Raw genomic sequence first — 11,472 nt, forward strand, 5'->3', positions numbered from 1 at the left:
GGAAACTGCTTCTACTGGTGAAAGGATCGAGAATAAGAGGGCACCAAGTTAAAGTATTTGGTGAAAGAAGCTAAAGTGACATGAGGAAAATCTTTTTCATGCAGCGAGTGGTTCAGATCTGGAATGATTGTCTGAGATCGTGGCAGAAGCTGGTTCAATTGTAGCATTCAAATGGGAATTAGACAGTTATATGAAATGGAAGAATGTGCAGAGTGATGGACAGACGGCAGGGGAATGGAAATGAGTGAACCTCTCTTTCAGAGAGCCCATGCAGACATGAAGGGCCGCATAGCTCCCTTCTGCACTGTAACAGTTCAGTGATTCTGTGATATTGCCTCTCCTCCGTGTTCCAACCAGAATGTATCAGTTCACAGTTCTCTGCGTTAAATTTCATCTGCCACCCGTCCGCCCATTTCACCAGCCTTTCTTTATCCTCTTGAAGGATATCAATATCCTCCTTACAGTAACCGGCCATGAATTCAGGAAAACTCGCCGCTTTTCTTCGAATAGTTCAACTGTGTTGAGTTTAATCGTTGCAACTGCTTCCTGAATTATCTTAGCTCTTTTGTTTAATATTCTGTGAATTTCACTTTCTCAATATTTAAATGGCAATGCGCAGGCAGCCGTGGGATGTTACAGAGCAGTTTCCTCTTGTGATACCCACAATAACTGCGGACCCATTACTTTGGCTCCCCGAGGCTGAGAAACCTGCCTCCCTCCCTCCTCTGATCCCCAGTCTCAGCTTCACAATCTGTGTAATATATCAGATCTGAGGCCAAGCGATCATTGCAGGTGGACAGCCGGGCTGACAGTACATGCCCGGTAGCGGCAGCTGGGTTGATGAATGGAGAGTTGGATTGAGATTGTGACATTTCCAGCGGTTCAGATCATTCACTGCGGCTTTAAGGAAAATCTCAATACAAACTGCTCTGTCTGTATTGTAAGTATGCTGAGTATCAGATATTTGTTGCTCCCGGTGGAGAATGTTTCTTCAATATAGTACTAATGATATTATTTTAAATAGTGATCCGAATATTAACATTAATTCCAACCGGAGTTTAATGGAATTATTATCATCTGACTTTCCGGGTAGGGACCATCCCGGATTGCTTTACTTTCACTTCTTCCTGGATTCATTAGCTGCGGCGGGAGATGAGAAACTGAGAAAGGATTTTACCTGAGCAGATGACGCCAGCATCATAGACGTGTGACCAGGAATAGTGATCCCATTGATCTGATTTGCAGTCCCGCAGAGCAGCCTCAGTCCCGCTGCACTCTACTTCATCCGTCACAATGGGTCCGGACCCTTCCCCAAAGTGAGCTTTACCCGGTGCAGAGACCGCGGTCCCGCAACCCAGCTCCCGACACACAACAGCAGCGTCCAGCAGGTCCCAGTAGGAATCCCACACAGTCCCCCACTGTCCCCTGTAGTGAATCTCCACTCTCCCAGCGCACCGACTGCCACCATTCACTAATCTCAGCTTCACCTTCTCTGTAAAAGATCAGAAATATTATCAAGCGTTCATATTGCGTTAAACCCACAGATTCCCAGCGCACGGACCCTCCCCATTAACCAGGCATGAATTGATAGGAACATCCGTCTACATTCAGAACCCTAATAAAACCCGGTGGAAATATTACACATGATAAAAAAGAAACGGTAATACTAATACACAGTGCAAAGGAGCAGGGAGCCGGGAGACAGCCGGATATTCCCACCAACACAACGGCTCCAAAGGGAACGGGGTGTGTTCAGGCTCAGAATATATTTAATCTGCAGAAGTGGGGAGAGGAGCGTGGCTGTAATTATCACATTGTTACGTTTTCAGTACTGATTGGGCGAACACAGTGAGATACCAGCAACAGGGAAGAGCAGAGGAAATTTCCGCCACAACCACCACAGCCAATAAAGACAGGGCTGGATGGTCATGTGAACTGGAGATCACGTCAGATTGGTGAGGTGGACCTTTGGACCGGCAACAGTGTGAGTGGAGCTGATCCTTCACACTCTGCTCTGCAGAGACCCTCAGTTATTGTCCCTCCACATGAAGGCAGCAGCCATCTCTCAGCTGGAATTAAAGATCTTTACTAACACAATGAGGGACACACTCCCTTTCTGACTAGCAACCGGGCAGCGGGTTAATCCGTGATCACAAAAAGTACTGAGAGTGTCGTCCAAGCTTAACATTTAATGGGATAGATCAGAGCAGAGAGATAGCAGATAGTGTGGAAATAAAGGGCGATTACCTGACGGGTCAGCCTGACTGTTCCCTGGTCTGCCTGAAATGAGAAATTGACAATTAGAGTTCACTGGGACAAGAAATGAATGAAAATGTCAGAAAGCAAAAACACGAATACAACGAACTGCAGGGTGATTATTCCCGTGCCTTTGCTGAATAAATTATATTAGGATCTGTGATTTCATTTTTTAAAACAGAAAATACAGTTTCTGCAACAAATTAATATTGGTAATGGGCCAAAATGTATCCAGCATTGTTTTCACATATACACACACTGACACTCGGATACACTCTCCCATTGTGGTGACGGTGGGTGGTCTTTATGTATTACCAGTGTGAAGGTGCTCTGAGAAGGCAGTGGTGGTGGTCCTCTCCCTTATAGAATCTTACAATGGAACAGCACAGAGGGATGCCATTCGGCCCATGCTGCCGATGCTGTCTCTTTGTAAGAGCTGTCTAATTTGTCCCACTCATTTTCCCCTTCGCCCTGTAAATTTGTGCTGATGGTGCTCTGACGATTGATGACCCGTGTGTAGGTGCCGTGAGAAGAGGGTGGTGATGGATCTGCTTTTAAACTCTCAGTGAATTGAGCATTCCGATCGAAAGTTCGAGAAGGAATGGGAACATTTAAATTAAATTAAAGATTTTCCGATCTTGTGGTAAATTTTGATGCCTTTTAATTTACTGCAAAGTCTACCACCTGTAACTTTCAAAGTTTCTATAAAGGTGTAATTGGGCCTTTCTGCTGTTCAATAAAATATATAGCTTCCTCAAACAAAACAAAACAAGATGAATGGTCTGTTAGTCTCCTAACTCGGTGCTGACTGTTTCATCCTAAGTTCCTGCGGTTCTGATTCTCTTGCAAACTGCCCTCGCCGACGTGCCATATTCTTTTACCCGTTAATGATGCTCGATCAATGGTCCTCCCGTTTACTGGTAAGCTTTTTAAAAATGCAGTCAGTCCGTTGACCTGTATCCAATCTCCCTGATGATAATGTGTCTCACAGATTTCCAGGTGTTTTTCTATTCACAACATGATATACTATAGACGGTGTGTTGACCTGCTCCCCATCTCCCAGTTGATAATATATCTCCCATGTACGCTTGTCTCTTTATATACTCTGCTGATATATTATAGACAACGTGATACCGATTGTTGTCCTCAGCTGTGCTTACCGAGTAATCTGGAATGAGTTACTGTTTCCCAACTGTAATCTCACTGGTCTCTTTATGCTCCGAGTTATGCAATGTAAATAGTGTGTGACTTCATCCCAGTCATGGAGCCTCAGCATTCCTGCCAACTTTCCCTGATAATAAATAGTGTGCTCGCCCAAATTCCCCTTTCCCAGTGACCAACCTCAGTGCTTCTATCGGGTCCGTGAATCCTCTTCAATCCACTCAGTCTTTTATTGTGCACTTCCTGCATTTACCATTTCAGCCTGTATCCACACATGCTACGCTGGATTTTTTTTCCTGATAATCCAGTGGTTCAAGGAGTAAACTGATGCACACCTTCTTAGGGAAACTAGGGATGGACAATACACTGGTGCAGAACAATATCGCCAAAATGACGACATTGGTTCAGGAAACCACCCCGCCATCACCTCTGGCTAAGTAGGTTTGTTCAGTAAATTCCACCTGGCCAGCGAGCTCAGGACCCGAAAATGAATCTAAACAATCTGTTACCGAGACTCCCATGCTTGCCTATTCATCAAGTTTATCTCTTGCGGTCTCAGAGAAATGATCATTCGTTCCCATTTCTCAATCATTACTATGTTTCCATTTATCTACAGTACTCCTCATATCTGCTGAGTCCTCCATTCACTCTCATTTGCTTCCTCACAATTTCTAACTGCTCTCATTGTTGTTCTTGAAAAAGTTTGAATGCATTTCTTTTTGAACCGTGATCCGAATCACCTCTATATACAGGGAATATACCCACTATTTTCACACTCTTCTGGTCGGCCTCCTCCCCCAGGTAAACGTCAACTCAGCTAAAACTCTGCCGCTGCTGCTGTTATCTTGGCACGGACAGTCTCGTTCACCCATTTTCCTTGCTCTCACTGTCGATGACGACTCTCGCTTCCCAACACCTCTGATTTCATTAGTCGCACCGTTGCATTCCTGATGTTTGGACTAATGGCTTTGGTGCCAAACATAAGTTATTTTAATATTTTATACTTACATTAACTTGCTATTGAACCGGATTGCCACAACGAGTAATAAAGAAACATTAATTATAAAAAAAATAATAAACTCAGAGGAGGTGAACTGAAACGGGACAAACGTGGGATATTGAAAGCCCAGAATTTAACCTCTTGAATGAGTTACAATACGAGGGACAGCGGTGGTTTAGGGGTTGCAATATACAGTCAATACAGAGAGTTTATAAGTACATGATTCTCGTGGCAAATTATTAGGTGGGTCAAGATTCTAAATGATTATGTTATCGCAAACGACTTTAGGCCCAATTTGAACAACTTTCGCAATTCAGTGAGCTCTTGTGGATTTCAGAAACAAATTAATTGATAAAATTGCAGTTATTGTAGGTTAAAACCTCAAATCCGGATTCTGTGTGCTAACAGCATTATCAGTGACTTTTAACAATCTATGTCTACAAGGCATGAGCTAGTGCCTGAAGAAACGTTACCGCAGTTGGAAATAGCCAAAGACACATCAGAAATTGGCTAGCTGAAAGAAGACAGAGGGTGGTGATTGATGGCAAATGTTCATCCTGGAGTTTAGTTACTAGTGGTGTACCGCAAGGATCTGTTTTGGGGCCACTGCTGTTTGTCATTTTTATAAATGACCTGGATGAGGATGTGGAAGGGTGGGTTAGTAAATTTGCAGATGACACGGAGGTCGGTGGAGTTGTGGATAGTGCCGAAGATTGATGTAGGTTTACAGAGGGACATAGATAGGCTGCAGAGCTGGGCTGAGAGATGGCAAATGGAGTTTAATGCGGAAAAGTGTGAGGTGATTCACTTTGGAAGGAGTAACAGGAATGCAGAGTACTGGGCTAATGGGAAGATTCTTGGTAGTGTAGATGAGCAGAGAGATCTTGGTGTCCAGGGACATAAATCCCTGAAAGTTGCTACCCAGGTTAATAGGGCTGTTAAGAAGGCATATGGTGTGTTAGCTTTTATTAGGAGGGGGATTGAGTTTCTGAGCCACGAGGTCATGCTGCAGCTGTACAAAACTCTGGTGCGGCCGCACCTGGAGTATTGCGTGCAGTTCTGGTCACCGCATTATAGGAAGGATGTGGAAGCTTTGGAAAGGGTGCAGAGGAGATTTACTACGATGTTGCCTGGTATGGAGGGAATGTCTTACGAGGAAAGGCTGAGGGACTTGAGGTTGTTTTCGTTAGAGAGAAGGAGGAGGAGAGGTGACTTAATAGAGACATATAAGATAATCAGAGGGTTAGATAGAGTGGATAGTGAGAGCCTTTTTCCTCGGATGGTGATGGCAAACTCGAGGGGACATAGCTTTAAGTTGTGGGGTGATAGATATAGGACAGATGTCACAGGTAGTTTCTTTACTCAGAGAGTAGTGGGGGCGTGGAACGCCCTGCCTGCAACAGTAGTAGACTCGCCAACTTTAAGACATTTAAGTGGTCATTGGATAGACATATGGATGAAAATGGAATAGTTTAGGCCAGATGGTTTCACAGGTCGGCGCAACATCGAGGGCCGAAGGGCCTGTACTGCGCTGTTTTTTTTCTATGTTCTATGTTCTAAACATCTACAATACCGATATTAATTGTTCTGGGCATTGTCTGTTGAATTGAAATATGCAAGCGAATTCAGGGGTTGTTCCGCAAAGTATGGGACATGTGGAAGGACATTGAAGCATTTAATAGGAGTAGGATTAAGCCATACTACCTACCCAGGCTGCTCCACCGTTCAATAAGATCATGGCTGATCCACTGCCCCAGATCCACTTTCCCACCTTTCCCCAGAGATTGGGAAACAACTCCGGATCTTTCATTAAACACTGCATCGCACCATATAAAAAGTATGGGACATGTGGAAAGAGATTCCGAAACACGTCTGGATGTTAAATACAGCATCAAATGTCGGAATCATGTGGAATAATAGTGAGAATCACTAATTACTACACAACACCGTTCACATAAATGGATGAAAAAGAAAACATGATTTGATGTCAAAAGGCATAGTTTTGAAGATTGTCGGTGACTAAATACAACTGTTCTAACAGCGAATCCCCCTGAAAGCAGTAGCATCATTTCTGGAGGGTGTAAATGATAATTCTATTAATAATCAGTAAAAATGAAGCAATATTGCTTCCAGCTCCAGTTAATATATTGCACAACTTTTATTGTCATTTCTGAATATTACAAATGCTGTACACCTATTTCATCTAATTCTCTGTATCACAGGGCACTTCACTGAGAAATTCAGGGGACAATGTGGGATGAGTCCACTAGATACAGATCCCAGTATTCTGTTGTTTTGACTCCCATACACTCGATTGCAACACTGACTACTTTCTACTTCCAGGAGTCTCCGTTATAAATGCCTGATTAGAATTTTAACTCCAGTCTTTTGCATCTGTACGAGCGCCATAGGAAACAACATAAAACCAACCCTTGCCGCATTTATGTTCAATTTTGGTAATAAAACTAAATTTAACTCAAATTTCCTCTGGAAAAGCAATTACATGTTAATCAGATGAAAAATATTAGATCCGTTTTTACTGTATGCGACAAAAATGGACAGCAGTTCCCTATTTGAAGTTGATACACTTAAAATCAAAAATGACTAAATGTATTAAATTATAAATTTACATATTAAGGAAGCTGTTTCAATATTCACTTTATACGATCTCAATAAATGACAAATTAAAATAAATATGCACATTTGCTATAAATTGATTTTGATCAGCGGCCGATTGCTAAAAAAAGAAGATTCAGGGAGTCTTCTACATTCCATACTTTATCTCCGTTCTATGGTTTGTAGAAAATATTCTTAAATTACCTTCAAAATCAGCATTTTACAATACAATCCCTTTCACAAAAACAAAAGAAAATTCATCATGGAAGTATGCAATAACATTAAGGGTGAGGTTCCCAGTTGTGAACCAGCATTTGTTGTCGATCGACATTAACAAATGTAACCAAACCCGCACTGGAAACAGTGAAAAACTGAATCGAATCATCGACCGAAAAACTCTGCAAAAATATCGAGCAGGTGGAAGGAGACTATTCATGACATCTCATGAAACACTTCACGATGCTTTACATCAAAGGAGCATGTGGAAGGAGACTTTGTCATATTAATTATTAGTTGACACTGTACATATGAATATGTGAAATCAGTTGATTAATTTCCAATACAAATATCAAAATTTTCAAGGTCATCATTAAGTAAACAATAATCAATGGAAAATCCTCTGGAGATTTTGGAATATTCGGTAACATTATCTTTTGGAGAGGCACTTCACAATTGCAGTAATAATTAATGCTCATTGAAATAATATTGGTTCTGCCTCTAGTTAATATATTATACTATATTTATAGATCATGCACCACATTCTAACGTGGAACAAACTATTTAAATTATTTCATCTCCATTCAGTATACCACACAGGATCAGACAGCAATTCTGCTGTAAAAAACTGGGACAGAAATTCCCGTGTGGGTTCAGTCAGCAGTAGATTTTGCTTTGACTGCTTTTCTATAATCCGTGCATTACCATCGACCCCAGACCCCAAACTGCGAGGCCTTCTACTCTCACAGTGATCACGTTCCACTGCTAGATTGCTGTGTTTAAATTATCTGCTTAGAATTTCCACTCCAGTCAGTTGCGTCGGTACAAGAGCCGCTGAGGACCAAATAAAACAAATTGCCACGGTATTTGTTTACAATTTTGGATTTAAATCAAAGTTTCGCACATGTACCACCTGGGAATTTAGAAGACGTGTTAATCAGATGGAAGATATTATAAAACAATGTTTTCTGAAAGCGGAAGAATGGATAATTGCTCCCTATTTAATATTGATGGAATGTAAACTCAAACCAACAGACCAAGATCCGTATTCAATGTGAATTCTACAAATGAGATAAACTATTTCAATATTCGCTTCATATGATAGCAAAGAATAACATTGTTTTTTTGTCATAAAACATGCCTGCTTTTTAAAAGTTATTCTGAGCAACTGGCGATTGGAGAAAAGGATAAGGGAGTCAAGTGCAATTCATTGTTTATCTTTTCTGTGACTTGAATAAAATGTTATTTAAATAATCCACAAAATTGGGTTTTACTATCCAATTTATTAATACTCACGGAAATATATTTCGTTAAATACATTAAGTATCTGATAACACTGGGACTAAGTTGTCCTGGCAGTAAACCAATAAAGTTCCAATAGACAGAGACTGATCAATGTAACCAAACACACACGGTAAATAGTGAGGAAGAGAATGGAATCATCAATGGAATAAAATAACAAACATCGAGCCGTTGGAAAAATAATAAAGAACATTATCACTAACTCATTACACACTACATGACACTGTGTCAAAATATGTGATTGGGGAAACTTAACTATCTTTAGGCACTGTACAAAAAATGGAGGAAATAGAATAATTAATTTAATATAAAAGATACTAATTTTGAAGATCATCACTAACTGATCAATAACACAGAGCAAATTCCCCAAAGATTAAGGAACTTTTAGTAACATATTTTTTTGCAGAGTGCACTTGATAATTATACTAATAATGAAAACGAATTGAAAAATATTGGTTCCATCTCCAGTTGAGTGGTTATTATAGATTGAAGGTAACACTTCAACATTGAACAAATTATTCTAAAATATTTAGTTTCATGAACTGTATCACTGGGAGAGCATACAACACTTGTATTGAGAAATAGCTGTGACAGAAATGTGTGTGGCGGTTCATGTCGGCAGTAGATGTAGTTTTGACGGCTGTTCCACACTCAGTGAGATAACTTACACCCAGACTCTGATAAACTCTATTCAAACAAAGACAGCGCTCTACTTCTATCAGACTCGCTTTAAATAATCAGATTAGAATTTCAATTTCAGCTGGCTGTGTCAGTATAAGAAATGCAGGGGGAAAAATAAAACAAACTGCCGCGGTCTTTGTGTTCGACACAAATTCAACAGGGAATTTAAAATACCCGTTAATTAGTTGTAGAATATTCTAAACTTGTTTACTGTCACCAAAACAATATTCCTGTCAGCAATAGCTCAATTGCTAGCACTCTCGCCTCTGAGTCAGGAGAGGGTGGGTTCAAGTCTAATTCCAGGGACTTGTGCGCAAAATCTAAGCTGCCACCCCAGTGCAGTACTGAAGGTGTGCTGCACTGTGCAAGCTGCTTTCCATCGGAGGAGAAGTTAAACCGAGGCCCCGTCGGCCCTTTCAGGTGCACTATTTGGAGGAAGGGCAGGGGAATTATCCCTCGTGCTCTGGCGAATGTTCATCCCTCAATCAATACCACACACACAAAAAAAGTATTCTGATCATTATCACATTGCTGTTTTAAGGAGCTTGCTCTGTGTAAATTTGCTGCCACCTTTCCTACATTACAGTATGGACAACACTACAAAACATTACCTATTTGACTGTCAAGCTCTTGGGACGTCCTGACGTAGTGAAATGCGCTTTATAAACGCAAGACACTTTTATATAAATTGAGGTTTATTCCTATTTGCAGCTGATAGAACTTAAAATGGAAACAATCAATCCAAAATTTGTATCAAATGAAACTTCAACAAATTATCTCAACCATTTCAGTATCCATTTCATTCCATCCCAATGAAAGACAACTGTAAATAAAATAGATCCGTTTTCTGTAAATTGATCCCAGACACTGACAGATTCTATTCTCACAGCGAAGTGGCTCTTTTTCGAACAGACCCTGCTTAAATAGACCCATTAGATTTTCAACTCCAGACTGCTCTGTCTGTACGAGCAGCAGGTGGAAGTCAATAAACACATTCCGATATTTCATTAAACTCTACACAAGAACATTAACATTTATAAAGCATTATTTACTTTCTGCATCACCTGAATGTGTTCTTCAGTAAATATGTTAAATATATTCAAAACAGACGTCTTGTAATAATAATCAGTGCATCAGTAAATAACATAATGCATTCAGTAATCCGTAACTCACAGTTCAAAAGCTGCAGTAGAGACAGGGTCAGGAAGGAATGCAGCATCGTTCTGGCGCCGGGTACAGCGATGTGAACAGAACATTAATCGAACGCTGTTCTGAGACACTAAGAGCTGCTGCCAGCAGCTTCTGAAAGTCTGGCTATTGTGGAAATTAATTATTTGACAGATGTTTCTGCAGAAACCAATGTTTCCTTCCAAATAACCAATAGATTTTGACTTGTGTGAACCGTGAATTACAAGCTGGTAAAATACACCAATGAGAAGAAATGTGACCATTAATGGATAAAATGAACCCAAGTTCCAACTACCAGCCTATCCTGCGAGGAGAATGACGTGTGACAGTGTGAAAAGTAAATGAATCACTGATCTGGCGTCCAGATCATAGAATCATAGATGCACAAGAAATGCCATTCGGCTACTTTAGTCACAGTCGTACGTTTGAAAGAGCTGTCTAATTTATTGTCACATATGTAGCTTTTTCTCGTAACCCTGCAAATTATTCCACTGCAAGCATTTGTTTAATTGTCTTTATAAATTCCTCTGGAATCTGATTTCATCACTCTTTCAGATAGTGCTTTCCAGATCTTAACAAGATTCTGTTATTCTGCCGGTTCTACGGAAGGTCTCAGACCCAAGCCCAGCGTTGGAATCCCAGGGAAGAGGCAGGTGAGGCGGGGTCACTAAAGCCAGTCCGTAAAGCCCCGATGAGATGCTCCAGGCGGTGTTCTTGTGGTGCAGAAATAGGGAGGCCCCAGGGAATGAACTGGTTCCTGGTGGGGGTGCTCTGTGGGTCACAAATTACCCATGAAGGAGGCGACGCCCCAACCCAACCACAAGGCCACAGGGATAATGCCTCGTTTTACAAGGTGTCCTCTCCATGCGGTGGAGGACCTCGCTGTGGTAAGATCACAGAGGTGGTGGAATGATCCCATAATTAATAGGCCACTTAAGATCCTCAATCTGTCACTGGGCGAAAAGGCTGTGGTCAGCCTATCCCGCCCCCGAGATCACTGGAAGATGGCGAAACGATGGGATCTTATCCTGCCACATCCCTTGCCACGCGCC

The 11,472-nt window shown here is 41.3% G+C and overlaps 1 long non-coding RNA gene across 1 annotated transcript; it reads right to left on the minus strand.

The window, feature by feature from the left end:
• Positions 1-1,183: 1,183 nt before the first annotated feature.
• Positions 1,184-10,456, minus strand: LOC137360165 (uncharacterized). The gene is made up of 3 exons (XR_010971745.1): positions 10,406-10,456; positions 2,248-2,280; positions 1,184-1,492 (listed from the first exon to the last, which is right to left on the minus strand). It is a non-coding gene; the product is annotated as an uncharacterized lncRNA (long non-coding RNA).
• Positions 10,457-11,472: the final 1,016 nt, after the last annotated feature.

This window comes from Heterodontus francisci, unplaced genomic scaffold (genome assembly GCF_036365525.1).
Source record: "Heterodontus francisci isolate sHetFra1 unplaced genomic scaffold, sHetFra1.hap1 HAP1_SCAFFOLD_216, whole genome shotgun sequence".
Classification (NCBI taxonomy): Eukaryota; Metazoa; Chordata; class Chondrichthyes; order Heterodontiformes; family Heterodontidae; genus Heterodontus; species Heterodontus francisci.